The 15,148-nt window shown below is 44.3% G+C and overlaps 7 non-coding genes across 7 annotated transcripts; all 7 read right to left on the bottom strand.

Annotated features, from left to right (window-relative positions):
- Positions 1-11,304: 11,304 nt before the first annotated feature.
- Positions 11,305-11,376, bottom strand: trnat-ugu (transfer RNA threonine (anticodon UGU)). The gene has a single exon. It is a non-coding gene; the product is annotated as a tRNA-Thr (tRNA).
- A 521-nt stretch (positions 11,377-11,897) lies between these two features.
- trnat-ugu (transfer RNA threonine (anticodon UGU)) lies at positions 11,898-11,969 on the bottom strand. Its single transcript has one exon. It is a non-coding gene; the product is annotated as a tRNA-Thr (tRNA).
- Positions 11,970-12,204: 235 nt separating this feature from the next.
- trnaa-cgc (transfer RNA alanine (anticodon CGC)) lies at positions 12,205-12,276 on the bottom strand. Its single transcript has one exon. It is a non-coding gene; the product is annotated as a tRNA-Ala (tRNA).
- A 582-nt stretch (positions 12,277-12,858) lies between these two features.
- Positions 12,859-12,930, bottom strand: trnaa-ggc (transfer RNA alanine (anticodon GGC)). Its single transcript has one exon. It is a non-coding gene; the product is annotated as a tRNA-Ala (tRNA).
- Positions 12,931-13,359: 429 nt separating this feature from the next.
- Positions 13,360-13,431, bottom strand: trnaa-cgc (transfer RNA alanine (anticodon CGC)). Its single transcript has one exon. It is a non-coding gene; the product is annotated as a tRNA-Ala (tRNA).
- A 776-nt stretch (positions 13,432-14,207) lies between these two features.
- trnat-ugu (transfer RNA threonine (anticodon UGU)) lies at positions 14,208-14,279 on the bottom strand. Its single transcript has one exon. It is a non-coding gene; the product is annotated as a tRNA-Thr (tRNA).
- Positions 14,280-14,513: 234 nt separating this feature from the next.
- Positions 14,514-14,585, bottom strand: trnaa-ugc (transfer RNA alanine (anticodon UGC)). The gene has a single exon. It is a non-coding gene; the product is annotated as a tRNA-Ala (tRNA).
- Positions 14,586-15,148: the final 563 nt, after the last annotated feature.

The raw sequence follows: 15,148 nt of genomic DNA, 5'->3' as shown, positions 1-15,148 counted from the left end.
TAAGCTGCTGTTTCCTGTTGATTGGTGATCAGCTCCAGTTATATAAATATATATAAATATAGAAACTGTGTGTTTTTGAATTTGTATTATTTTGTGAGCTTTTGCACAGAAAAGTGGACTGGAGGTGCTTAAACTTAGCACAAAAAATAAGGACATTTATGTTTCATGACAGAGAAGATTTGGCAAATTTCTGGCAGAATTCCCATTTATAAAGGAAATGAACAGACTTTCCAACGGTATAAGATTTATTCCCAAGAAGCATTATTACACCAATCAAATAACCTGCCAATCACACATTAACTTACTTTTTGTGGTGGTTTATATATATCTAAGAACCTTAACTGTAAGTGAAAGTCAACCCAAATATATTTGATTAAGTTATTTGAGAGAATAGAGAATTTCCTGTTTTCTATTAAAAAGTAAAAAATATACATAAAAAAGACTTTTTTTTACCCTGAACTAAACTCTCATTAAGAATGGACCAATAGAAACACTCCAAAATGACCTGGATTAAAGTCTTATTACATTGGCTTCTATTGAAAGGTGAGAAGGTGTTTTGTGGGACAGTGATGATACATGTACATGTGGATTCGTGTAAATCCTAAAGGTGGTTTCAAAGCTGGTTTAATTTGAAACAAACTCTGTAAGGCAATTATAATGCAGTAGCGCCCCCGTGTGGACATACTGGCTCAAGATTGTTCATGGGTCCTTTAATTTAATACCAGATCAATTCTGAATATTAATACATGCATTTCTTAAATAGCAATTATTTCAGTTGATTGTTTTATTGATGTGCAAGATGAACAACGATGACCATGTTTATTAGTTGCTTTTTAAATATTTATTTGGTGCAGCATCTGTTATCAACAATGACCCTTTTTTATATTATCATATTTAAATATGATTATGAAACAATAAAGAAATGTGCTATTATTAAGTTTCCTAACTCTCTGTCATTACAGAGTTAACTTTGTGTGGTGTGGTGGAGGCCAGTCTGTTCCTGCAGAGTTGATGCACTACTGGACTGACTGGCCTCAGCTAACAGATGGTGGAATACGATGGACGACATCACTGGAAGGTGTTCCCTAATGTGTGAGATCTAAACCTTCCTGTAGTCTGGACCAGTGTCAGCTGCAGTGTTGAGGCTCCATCACACCGAATGGACAGAGAGAAAAAGACAGAAATGTGGGGTTAGATGGACTGTATCTACACAGAGTTCTCTAATACTCACAATAAACAGATACTGAAATAAAAACCGTGAAGAGTGACCATGTGAGACTGTAAGCTTTGCGAGTGGACGGGGCTAAGCCTTTTGTCATGTAACTTTTTGCAGAGTCTAATAGTGAGTACTATAGTACTATAGTGAGCTCTATAATTCAGGATTAAAAGAGAGGTTGGCTGATATGGAGTTGGATCCTGATGTGCTGAAGGTTCGAGATGCCTGAAATCCTGCAACCCAAAACGGGAAAGACCATCAGCGACAGAATTGCATTGTCCCGGAATATGTTCAGCAGTTAATATGAAATAATGAATAACCGATTGCCAAGTTAAACGCCTCAGTCATAATTTAAGGGCACGAGGATTGTCCTCTATTAATAATCGAGACAACAGCTTCATTGTCCCAAAATAATTGAATCCGTCTCCAGCTTTCACCCCAGAGGACACTAGCCACAACTACGGGATACAACTCGTGAAGCGGCGAGGATACAGACCCAATGGTGAGTTGACTGCTCTCAGGCGGCCATTTCTCAGCAAACCATTGACGAGAAAAAACTTCAATAGGGACTGGAGCCGAGACAGCTTATTGACAGGCAGAGACGCCATCATGAGGCCCGAATCCAACAGGACGCCCAAAAATTCCAGAGAAGTGGAACACACGAAACACTCCCACCAAAACATCCAATGCAGAGCCTTGGGAAAACAGGAAATCAAGCAACAGAAAATCGTCCAAAAGATGCAAAACAAATGTCAGCTTTACAGCAAAACAGAACCGAGAAGAGTACTTAACACCAGCTCAAAAGGTCTTTGAAGGAAGAACTTTGCTGTGTCTTGCGGGACGAAGGCGCTGAGGGCACATAGACTTGGGGAGGGGTTGTTAAAATGATCACACAGAGGAATACCCCTGTAGGAAAGGTACGCCACCTGTCCAGAGAAGTGCTTACAGATTCAGCACCAGGGAGAGCGCCCGGGACAACACCAAGGCAAACCGTGGGGCAAAGGGCAGGCACCTGGCTGTGAGACCCACACATGGAACAAGAAATGGCGGACCAACAGCTCCGTGTCCACAACAGACCGATCCAGATGATTTAAACGAGTTAAACGACGAGTTAAACAGTGCAAAAAAGACGCTGACTTTGCGGAAAACGACGTTTGATACTCATAACCTTGATCTCAACCGGGAGCAAACCACCGCAGCGGCGGGAGGGACAAAAGCCAATGCTGATGATGCTGCATTGGAGTCTCTTGATAGAACTTTCACTAGAGCTTTCATTTCTCTAATACTGACAGATGGTGGAATACAATAGACATCATTACTGGAAGGGTTTACCTAATGTGTGAGATCATATGGTGAATGGAAATCCCTGCAAATACTCTAATCAGAACATGCTGAAGAAGCGTGGACTAAGTGTTCTGCTGTCTCTCAGTGGTGGTAGCCACCTGAGTCAGCTGCAGTGTTGAGGCTCCATCATACCAACAGACAGAGATAGAAAAGTAAAAGAAAGAAATGTGGGGTTAGATGGACTATATTGGACCTTCTTATCTACACAGAATTCTCTAATACCAAAAATAAACTTACAGAAAGGAATAATAATTTAATAAATTAACAGGAGAGTGTGGTGAAGGCCAGTGAGTCTACCAGAGTCGGATTGAACTGACTGATTGAGGCTCCATAACGCACACACATCATACATAAGAGGGAAAAAATGTGGGGTTAGATTGACTGTATTAGGTCTTCTCATATACACAGAGTTCTCTAATACTGACAAAACACAGATACTAAAATTAATCGTTTACTTACAAGAGGGTGTGGTGGAGGCCAGTCAGTCCAGCAGAGTCGATGCACTGCTGGACTGACTGGATTAAGCTAGTCGATGTGGAAATGGACATCACAGCTGCCTGTCCTAGAACTCCAGTATGGAGGCTCCATCAGAGAGAAAAGGGAAAAACAGAAATGTGGGGTTAGACGTACTGTATTTCGCCTTTTACTCTACAAACAGTTCTTTAATACTGACAATAAACAGATACAGAAATGGACCATTTACTTACAGGAGGATGTGGTGAAGGCCAGTCAGTCTAGCAGAGTCAGATTGAACTGACTGACTGAGGCTCCATAATGCAGACACACATCATACAGAGGAAGGAAACAGAAATGTGGGGTTAGATGGACTGTATTTGATCTTCTCATCTACACAGAGTTCTCTAATACTGACAATAAACAGATACTGAAATTAATCGTTTACTTACAAGAGGGTGTGGTGAAAGCCAGTCAGTCCAGCAGAGTCGATGCACTGCTGGACTGACTGGTTTGAGCTAATCGATGTGGAATAAAATGGAGATCACAGCTGCCTGTCCCAGAACTCCAGTATGGAGGCTCCATCAGAGAGAAAAGCGAAAAACAGAAATGTGGGGTCAGGCGTACTGTATTTGGCCTTTTACTCTACAAACAGTTCTTTAATACTGACAATAAACAGAAATGGACTTTTTACTTACGGGAAGGTGGGGTGGAGGCCAGTTCGTCCAGTAAAGCCGATGCGCTACTGGACTGACTGGCCTCAATTAACAGGTGGTGAAATAAGTGGTGGTCCAAAACCCTTCCTGTAGCCTGGATCAGTGTCAACTGCAGTCCTGAGGCTCCATCACACCGATGTAGAGATAGAAAAGTAAAAGACAGAAATGTGGGGTTAGATGGACTGTATTTAACCTTTTGATCTACACAGAATTCTCTAATACCAAAAATAAACTTACAGAAACTGTTTATTTACTTACGGGAGGGAGTGGTGGAGGCCAGTCAGTCCAGCAGAGTCAGACTGAACTGACTTATTGAGGCTCCATAAAGCAGACACACATCATAAAGAGGAGGGAAACAGAGATATAGGGTTAGATGGGCTGTAATAGATCGCATAATTTAGACACAGTTCTCTTATACTGACAATAAACAGATACTACAATGGATTGTTTACTTACGGGTGGGTGGGGTGGAGGCCAGTCAGTCCAGCAGAGTCAATGCACTACTGGACTTACTGGTCTGAGCTAACAGATGATGGAATAAGTGGTGATTCCAAAACCTTCCTGTAATCTTGACCAGAGTCATCTGCAGTGTTGAGGCTCCATCACACCGATGTACAGAGACAAAAAATTAAAAGAAAAAAATGTTCGGTTAGATGGACTGTATTCGACCTTCTCATCTACACAGAGTTCTCTAATGCTGACGATAAACAGATAAAGAAATTAACCGTTTACTTACGGGAGGGTGTTGTGAACGCCATTCATTCATGGACTGACTGATTGAGGCTCCATAACGCAGACGCACGTCATATAGAGAAAGGAAACAGAAAAGTGGGGTCAGAGGGACTGAAATTAACAGTCTACAGACACAGACATCTAATACTGACAAATAAATAGAACAAATATACATGGAAATGAATTAAATAAATGACTCACAGTATTGTTTGGGGGGATGTGCTGGACCCCAGTCAGTCCAGTAGAGTCAGGGCACCTGCAAAGAAACAGAAAAAGAGTGGAGAGGCACTGCAAAAGTTTTAAAACACAAAATGGACAAATTCAACTACAAATAACACTGAATTACAGAAAATTAATAGAAAAGATCCTCACCTTATTTAATAAAAGCACAAACACAACCTATATTACAACATACTAGAGAATTTATTAATTAATAAATATACTTATATTAATTAAACATTAATAATAACCATACAAAAAAATCCTCAGATATTTTAAAATTAATATATTAAAACTATATTAAATAGGGGGAAGTCTTAGAGTGGGGGTTAAATGAGCTGTAAATGAATTTAAAATAATTAACAGAAGTATAATAGAATTAATAGGGAAGGTAGGGAGGGGTTAAAGAAAATAAAAGAAAATGATGACTTATTCCAAAGCCTCCAGGCTGTCCAGGAGCTGGTTGACGTGGCTCCCGACCAACTCCCACACGGCTGCGGCCACAGATACAGGGTCCTCGTACACAGACTCCTCCAGAGCAAAGATGGCCCCCAGGAAGCGCATCAGTGCGTTCTGAAAGCAATCAGAAGAAGAGGCTGTTGTCAAAGGAGGCAAACAAAACCCTTAAATCTACACCATGTCTGCTCTGAATGTCTGGAGGAGAAGCTGTGAGGTTCTCTCTTCTGTTTTGTGAAGAATTCTGAGGGTTACCTGGACCAGGAGCTGGTACTGCTGAGCCCCGGCACTGCTCTGCTCGCTGGTAGCAGAGAAAGAGGAAATCATGGCCACGAGATGATCCAGAAATCCCCCAGCCGTCTGCAACAGTGTGAGAAATGGTACAGATGTGAGAAAGGCTGCTTAGTTCTGTGTAGGCTCTAATATCTAGAACACAACACACGCAAGAACTGAAAACGTCTCTTACCGGACAGATCGGAGGTCTCCCTCCAGCCTGAAGACCAAGGATCACCACCTCATAGACGATGTCTATGAAGTTGAAGTGCTGAATCTGAGAGTAGGAGGAAACACCAGGGTCAGAAGAACCATCCATTTTTGTACGAGGTACAAAGGTTTTCACTCAAGCCTGGTTAATGAAACTCACCCCAATCTGCGCCAGCTCCTCTTCAATTCCTTGATGGCAAGAAGGATCCTGAGCCAACGCAAGCAGTCGGTCGTACGCCAGCAGGAAGACGACCAGATTCTGCAGGAAGAATACAGAGATGGTTAAAATCACATTCATTCATTTTCATCACAGTGTTTTAAGTGTTTCAGGGGTTTTAGATCGTGGTCATGTAGTTACCCTGTCGTTGAGATCGGCCAGGTCACCGAGAACTGCCTTGCCGGCCTCACAGACGTACTCTCTGCGCTTCGCATCGCTCAGAAGAAACTGCAGGAATGAAGAACGGGATGTTAGAGAACAAAGAACTGGAAACACAACTGAAGACCTTGAGATGTGAAAAAGTACTTTCATGGGTTGCCACTTACAGTGAAGGCCAGACGCAGGGCATTCAGCTTCAGGGGGAAGTTCCTGATCCCCTGAATGGTTGAGAAGGCACTGTGGGAAAAAGAGCAAATCTCCCATTTCAGAATCAACACAAACACCTCAATTCTGTTTACAGTGTACAGAACTTAAGCGGCCGTGACACTTACTGCAAAGCGGGCACCTCCCTCGCTGCAGTGCTGCCTCCAGTCGCCTGTAAGACCAAATATTCCACTTTATTTAATGCTGAACAGAATTGGAAACGGTACGACGACGCCTCATAACACTAGTGTGATTAGTTTCACCTCAGGAGCTGGTCCGGGCTGAGGCCAGTCAGAAGAGCTGGACTCCTGCTGAGGCTCTGGCTGGCAGGTGGTGTCCTCAGGCCATGAGTTGGCAAAGGAGGTCCACCCGTCATCGCCGATGACCAGGTCCTGATACGTGTGGAGCACCTGTAAAACAAACAACACACACTCTATACTATCACATCTCACGCTGGGGAGAAGTGTAGCGTGTTGGCTTTCTGAGGTACGTTCTACAAGAACATGCAGATCAGTTCTGACTAGAACGTGCTAAAGTTACCTGAAAGTCTCCAGATGATTTGGGGGTGGAGCGCTTGGTGAAGCGGCCGGACGCTACACAGTGCAGGTGACCTTCGATGCGCTACAAAGACACAGGGCATTACCCTGTGAGTCAAAGGCCATGAGGAAGCTAGACTTAGGAGAACGTGGCTGAGACGTCTTACCTCAGCAAAGGTCACCTGTGCTGCCGATGCGAACCAGATGGGGGCCTGAAAGAGAGAGGTTAGAGGGTTCAAATGAATCACGTGAAGAATAATTAATTACATATAAAAAATAATAGAGTAACAGAAACAACTGGAAGTGGAAGAGTTTATCTACCTCCTCAGAATGTAGAAGAAGGTTGAAGAAGTCGTTGGTGAGGATCCACCACGACTGGGTCACGTCCCCCCGCATCAGGAGCACGTGGTGTCGGCGCACACAGATCTTCTGCAGAATAAAAAAACACACGCAAGTAAGACGCAAAGCTCCAGATACGAGTAACTATACCAAAGGAGTCCTTACCTGCTGGTGTGGGTTGAGCCACAGTCTGTAGGAGAAGTGCTAACTCTACCACATAGAAACCATACAGACACGAGTAACCGTACCAAATGAGGGTTCTTCCCCACAGGAGGAAGTGCATACCTGGTTGTCCCTGATGTACCACCGCCGGTAGGAGAACCTAAGGGTCCAGATGGAACTGAGCACATCCTTGGGGCAATGATCCAGGATCAGCTGCTCCAGAAAGCGCCTGGGACACTGCAATGAGACACGGCAGAAAGACTGCAATGATCTGCATCCTATTAAATCATCTCTGCAGTATAAAGTATCTAGAACCTCCCAAATTCCAGTTAAACCAACTGCATCATTTCTCTTACCCGGTACGGAATCACCGATCCAAACGGAGGGCTGAGGGTAAGCTGTCCGTCCTCCGCAGTGATGACCAGATGAATTGCTGGGTCTGAAAAAGAGAAACAGTGAAGACACCCCTCCTATCTTGAATACAGGACAGTGTGAGTTACATCCTCCATCTTGTAAACCTAGCTAACCTAGATAAGTACCCTAGCTAACTTAGCTAGCTAGCTTCAGACAGACCTCTGTTTCGCTGCTTAGCTTCTCCAACACTCAAATACACAAACACAGCTAGTGAGCACATTTTTACGAGTCTATCTTTCGGCTTTAACGCTTTAAAGAGCTCTAGCTACCTTCTGCTGTGGTCTGGACAGCGGCATCGACGGTCCTCGGTGTCCGCTGTCGATCTCGGGACCTGCGGGCAGAGAGGACATAATAAGCTCCGGCAGTGGCAGCTGCGACCCCAGCTGCGAACAGGAGGGGGCGCAAACGGAGCTCCACCGCCGGGGGGCGAAGAGCGAAGACGCCGCGCATCGTGGAAACAGCTGAAGTCGCTCTTCTAGAAGGAGGTGGAGGGTCCTCGTTGAAGGAGGTGGAGGGTCCTCGTTGAAGGAGGTGGAAGGTCCTCGTCGAAGGAGGTAGAGGAGTCCTCGTTAAAGCAGGTGGAGGGGTCCTCGTCGAAGGAGGTGGAAGGGTCCTCGTTAAAGGAGGTGGAGGGGTCCTCGTTGAAGCAGGTGGAGGGGTCCTCGTTAAAGGAGGTGGAGAGGTCCTAGTTGAAGGAGGTGGAGGGGTCCTCGTCGAAGCAGATGGAGGGGTCCTCGTCGAAGTTGTTGAGGTGGTTCTAGAGGAAGAAGAAGGAGTGAAGCTCGTCCAAAATGGAGCTGTTGTAGAGATGTAGTTGCTGCAGAAGAAGCAGGAGTTGGTCTCGTCGAAAAAGCTGAAAAGTTCTCAGAGGAGCAGAAAGAGCAGCTGAGCGCTGTGGGGGTCGGTAAACGACTGAGGCTCAACGTTCGTTCTACCGTTCTAGATTGTGACCTGGGTTCCACCTACGTTCTCTTACACTTTAAAGGGAAACATGTTCAGTGTCTCCATGGCGACAGAGAGCGAAAATAACAGGGTTATCTAGAAAGGAGTTCAGGGACTGGTGAGGTTCTCCATTTACACTGAGGACTGAGTTCCCCACCCTCAGGTTCTGCACACAGTAGCGCTAAGAACCACGTTTGTCCCCAAGAAGTAGCTAGAAGTACCTCTATATCTGTTCTAGATCTGTTTCTGAGAAGCAAGACAGCTTTTTTTGTGATCAAGAATTTTTATTTCACAAAACAACCAACAACAAGGGTATGGGGGCAACAGATGACTCCAAGCGAAGTCCAGGAGTAGTTCAGTTTTGTAGGATTGCCTTTTTAGCTGCAGTAAATCCAGTAAATGTCAGACCCTCAGTATCGTGCTCTCCCCCGGGGGGTTGCGAGCTGCCTCCCACAGGCCCAAATAAGGACTTCTGTTCTATTTCCGTTCATGTGTGTCGATTCAGAGACTCGGTTCGTGTTCGTTTACGTTCATGTGTGTTTGGTTCAGTTCGTTTGTGTTCACGTGTGTTTCGGTTTTGATTGTTTTTGTTCCTTGTTTAAGTCATGCGTTTTACCTGAGGCTGGCGGTACTTAAGGAGCCTGGACGTCTTAGTCCGAGGCCAAAATTGCATGTTTGGAACCTAGAGGCAGCCCGAGAGGTTCCCGTTACTGCTCACGGTGTGTTAGGACCAGCTTCTGCTCGACTTCCTTGTTCGTAAGCAGGCCATCCAGCCATCCAAGGACTCAGCGAGGCTCGCTCACTCTCAGCCAAGATAGACCCATGACTCTCATTCCAGCTAGGCGACCCACGCTCACGCAGTAGTACCAAGTTTTTTCGGCCTAGCCGTTTTTGGTTCTGCAGCTGGTCTCCTAGCTCTCTTCCCTTCATTTAGAAGTAGTCTCAGCGCCGGTCTAGCGCGTCTTTAGTTCACCCCTGGTTGCCCCAGGCTCTGCCTGCAGGTTTTCGTTAGAGTCCCCCAGTCTTAGGTGTGTTTGTTTTCGCCCTCTGGTTTTTCAAGTTTGTGTCGTGTTCATCTGTATGCCTTTGTGTTCATCCCTCTGTGTCTGGCCTAACCCGCCATGACAGTAAACAGTAGTTTATTCTGTATGACCTTTAACCCTATATTGGAGTTGTCATTCCGGAGACTCAAACATGGGTCATAATTTCACTCAATTTCCAGTAAATCAGACAACACTGAATTGATCTATTTCCAGAGTTTTCCCAGAACATATGTAAAATGGACCAGCAGCAGTGTTGGTACATATATGACAATGATTGGTAGTTTGGAGCTTCATTTTAAATCTTCTATATGGTGTCAGGTATGCTCTGTGAATGACCTTAAAATCAGTAAGTTGATGTGTTACATTTTTGGAAGGCCTGTTAAGATCAGACCAAGTAGTTCCCCATTCTGGAGTATGATTTAAGGCAGCAAGCTCTCTGTTCCATGATGCAGCAACTGAAAGAGGTTTCATAGTAGCTTCAATCAACTTGCGGTAGATCCTGGATACACATCCTTTGGAGGGCATATATGGTTGGATCCGATCCAGCTATGGGAAAGCACCATGGAAGCCCATAGGTTTTTAACCCTGAAATGCTCTATAAAACATCAAATTCCTTCATTACAGATTGAATGGAGACATCCACGCTGTCTAAACACAGAAGAATGTCATCAGCATAAAGCGAAATAAAGTTGCTGTGATCTTGAATTGTGATAGGAAATATTGAGGATTGTTGAACAGCTTGTGCTAAAGATTCTAAAGACAGACAAAATCAATGGGGGGAGATTGGACACCCTTGTCTAGTCCCACGCTCTAGCTGAAATGCAGGGGACATTAGATTGTTGGTTAATACTTATGCTGCAGGAGAATGATACAGTGTTCGCAGCACTGAAATAAACGTTGTACCCAAACCCAAAATGTTCAGGGACTGCTCACATATAACTCCACTCAGCCTATCAAAGGCTTTCTCCACGTCCAAAGAGAGAACTGCACAAGAGCTAGGAAATGTAGGTGCAGCGTCCAAAATCTGAAATAATCTCCGGATATTATCTGAGGCAGGACGGCCATTTATGAACCCAGTTTGGTCTTCCCTTATTAAAGCAGGTTCCACAGTTTCCAACAGCAAAGAGAGAACCTTAGCAAATAATTTGACATCGCTACAAATAAGAGAAACAGGCCTGTAGCTTGAACATTGAAACAGGTCTTTTCCTTTCCAGGAATCCAGTATAAGAGGTCCCACTAAATCCCAAAGTTCCACATACAAATCAGGTGGGGAGCCATCCAGACCCAAAGCAAGACAGCTGTGTGGAGAAACTGCTCACTCAGGTGAAAATCTCCAATGAACAGTTTTTGTTGTGGTTTTGATTCACTTCAGCATGCTTCCAATAATGAGCTTCAGTCTAAAAGACAAATTCAGTGTAGATGCTGGGGATTGAACCTAGGACCTCATACATGCAAAGCATGCGCTCTACCACTGAGCTACATCCCCAACTTGCTGTAGGTTGTTGGCAATGTGCCCATGGGACAAGCCAAAGCTTTAAATTTACATTGAGGGCAGAGTTAAAATCCTGCATAGTCAGCAATTTAAACATAGTAAGCTGGAACATCATATATGATGGGGCATACAAAAGCTACCAGCAAAGTGACATTGGGCAGAATCTTCCAAGAAAGAAGGCACGGATAGGGATCGAACCCATAATCTTTGATTTACAAGACCAACACCTTACCACTTGGCCACCATGCCAGCTCATCAACTGTGCTAGTCCCATGACTCTATGCCTCAACCGGTCTCCTGACAATTCTTGGCTGACTCAATGAATAAAATTCTTGCTAAATGCTCAGTTTGACCTTTTAGCAAACGTTGGTGTGACCTCTGCTTCAGTACAAGAATTTGCATGTACTCCCATCCTGGGCACCGTGCAACACATGTGGCAGAACTTGTCTAGAACTAAAGGTCTGATTTGTGTTTCTCTGAAGTTGCAAACAAATACTCTAATAGGTCAGACAATGGAGAAAAATTCCTGATCCACGTAGTCTGAAATTGCAAAAAACAGCCCAGCAGGTTATAACATGGAGATGCAGGGGATTGAACCCTGGACCTCATACATGCAAAGCATGCACTCTACCACTGAGCTATATCCCCTCTTCCAATCTTCCGTTTGAGGAACCCAAGAGCATGAGTAAAAGTAAGACATTCAGCAAAGTTGGGGAGGATTTGATTAACATGTAATAAAAGCTCCCATTAAGCTTCTTTTTGCTTGGAAAAGGCACGAACGGGGATCGAACCCGTGATTTTCGGTTTACAAGACCAACGCCTTGCCACTTGGCCATGGCGCCCACAGCTTTGTTTTTGAATTGGCGTGGAAGCACTGGACAAATGTACCTGTAAAAGCAACAGGAGCTATTTACCTGAGCATAACAGTAAAGATTCTTCTGATATTGTCTCAGAACATGCAAATCAAGCAAGTTCCTCCAGCTGCAAATGCCTTTTTTAATGAATATTATTTGTTGTTGTTTTGATTCACTTCAGCATGCTTCCAATAATGAGCTTCAGTCTAAAAGACAAATTCAGTGGAGATGCTGGGGATTGAACCCAGGACCTCATACATGCGAAGCATGCGCTCTACCACTGAGCTACATCCCCAGCTTGCTGTAGGTTGTTGGCAAAGTGCCAATGGGACAAGCCAAAGCTTTAAACTTGCAGCTAGGGTAGAGTTAAAATCCTGCATAGTCAGCATTTTAAACATAGTAAGCTGGAACATCATATATGATGGGACATGCAAAAGCTACCAGCAAAGTGACATTGGGCAGAATCTTCCAAGAAAGAATGCACGGACGGGGGTCGAACCCATGATCTTCAGTTTACGAGACCTACGCCTTACCACTTGGCCACCATGCCAACTCATCGTCTGTGCTAGTCCCATGACTCTATGCCTCAACCGGTCTCCTGACAATTCTTGGCTGACTCAATGAATAAAATTCTTGCTAAATGCTCAGTTTGACCTTTTAGCAAACGTTGGTGTGACCTCTGCTTCAGTACAAGAATTTGCATGTACTCCCATCCTGGGCACCTTGCAACACATTTGGCAGAATTTGTCTAGAACTAAATGTCTGGTTTGTGTTTTTCTGAAGTTGCAAAGAATTACTCTAATAGGTCAGACAATGGAGAAAAAATCCTGATCCTCGCAGTCTGAAGTTGCAAAAAACAGCCCAGCAGGTTATAACATGGAGATGCAGGGGATCGAACCCTGGACCTCATACATGCCAAGCATGCGCTTTACCACTGAGCTACATCCCCTCTGCCAGTCTTCTGTTTGAGGAACCCAAGAGCATGAGTAAAAGTAAGACATTCAGCAAAGATGGGGAGGATTTGATTAACATGTAATAAAAGCTCCCATTAAGCTTCTTTTTGCTTGGAAAAAGGCACGAACGGGGATCGAACCCATGATTTTCGGGTTACAAGACCGACGCCTTGCCTCTTGGCCATCGCGCCCACAGCCTTGAATTTGAATTGGCGTGGAAGCACTGGACAAATGTACCTGTAAAAGCAACAGGAGTTAATTACCTGAGCATAACAGTAAACATTCTTCTGATACTGTCTCAGAACATGCAAATCAAGCAAGTTCCTCCAGCTGCAAATGCCTTTGTAATGAATATTATTTGTTGTGGCTTTGATTCACTTCAGCATGCTTCCAATAATGAGCTTCAGTCTGAAAGACAAATTCAGTGGAAATGCTGGGTATTGAACCCAGGACCTCATACATGCGAAGCATGCGCTCTACCACTGAGCTACATCCCCAACTTGTTGCAGGTTGTTGGCAAAGTGCCCATGGGACAAGCCAAAGCTTTAAACTTACAGCTAGGGCAGAGTTAAAATCCTGCATAGTCAGCATTTTAAACATAGTAAGCTGGAACATCATATATGATGGGGCATGCAAAAGCTACCAGCAAAGTGACATTGTGCAGAATCATCCAAGAAAGAAGTCACAGACAGGGGGCGAACCCATGATCTTCGGTTTACTAGACCGACGCCTTACCACTTGACCACCATGCCAGCTCATCAGATTAGCTAGTCCCATGACTCTATGCCTCAACTGGTCACCTAACAATTCTTGGCTGACTCAATGAATAAAATTCTTACTAAATGCTCAGTTTGACCTTTTAGCAAACGTTGGTGTGACCTCTGCTTCAGTACAAGAATTTGCATGTACTCCCATCCTGGGCACCTTGCAACACATGTGGCAGAACTTGTCTAGAACTAAATGTCTGGTTTGTGTTTCTCTGAAGTTGCAAAGAAATACTCTAATAGGTCAGACAATGAAGAAAAATTCCTGATCCTCATAGACTGAAGTTGCAAAAAACAGCCTAGCAGGTTATAACATGGAGATACAGGGGATTGAACCCTGGACCTCATACATGCAAAGCATGCACTCTCCCACTGAGCTATATCCCCTCTGCCAACCTTCTGTTTGAGGAACCCAAGAGCATGAGTAAAAGTAAGACATTCAGCAAAGATGGGGAGGATTTGATTAACATGTAATAAAAGCTCCCATTAAGCTTCTTTTTGCTTGGAAAAGGCACGAACGGGAATCGAACCCATGATCTTCGGTTTACAAGACCGACGCCTTGCCACTTGGCCATCGCGCCCACAGCCTTGGTTTTGAATTGGCGTGGAAGCACTGGACAAATGTACCTGTAAAAGCAACAGGAGTTAATTACCTGAGCATAACAGTAAACATTCTTCTGATATTGTCTCAGAACATGCAAATCAAGCAAGTTCCTCCAGCTGCAAATGCCATTTTAATGAAATTTTTTTGTTGTGGTTTTGATTCACTTCAGCATGCTTCCAATAATGAGCTTCAGTCTAAAAGACAAATTTTGTGGAGATGCTGGGGATTGAACCCAGGACCTCATACATGCAAAGCATGCGCTCTACCACTGAGCTACATCCCCAACTTGCTGTAGGTTGTTGGCAAAGTGCCCATGGGACAAGCCAAAGCTTTAAACTTACAGCTAGGGCAGATTTAAAATCCTGCATAGTCAGCATTTTAAACATAAGAAGCTGGAACATCATATATGATGGGGCATGCAAAAGCTACCAGCAAAGTGACATTGGGCAGAATCTTCCAAGAAAGAAGGCACGGACAGCGGTCGAACCCATGATGTTCAGTTTACGAGACCGACGCCTTACCACTTGGCCACCATGTCTGCCAGTCAACCCACCTAGTCCCATGACTCTATGCCTCAACTGGTCACCTAACAATTCTTGGCTGACTCAATGAATAAAATTCTTGCTAAATGCTCAGTTTGACCTTTTAGCAAACGTTGGTGTGACCTCTGCTTCAGTACAAGAATTTGCATGTACTCCCATCCTGGGCACCTTGCAACACATGTGGCAGAACTTGTCTAGAACTGAATGTCTGGTTTGTGTTTCTCTGAAGTTGCAAAGAAATACTCTAATAGGTCAGACAATGAAGAAAAATTCCTGATCCACGTAGTCTGAAGTTGCAAAAAAC

This window comes from Salminus brasiliensis, chromosome 6, assembly GCF_030463535.1.
Source record: "Salminus brasiliensis chromosome 6, fSalBra1.hap2, whole genome shotgun sequence".
Classification (NCBI taxonomy): Eukaryota; Metazoa; Chordata; class Actinopteri; order Characiformes; family Bryconidae; genus Salminus; species Salminus brasiliensis.
Note: the sequence above shows the minus strand (reverse complement) of the source record. Positions and strands in the feature narration are given on the sequence as shown.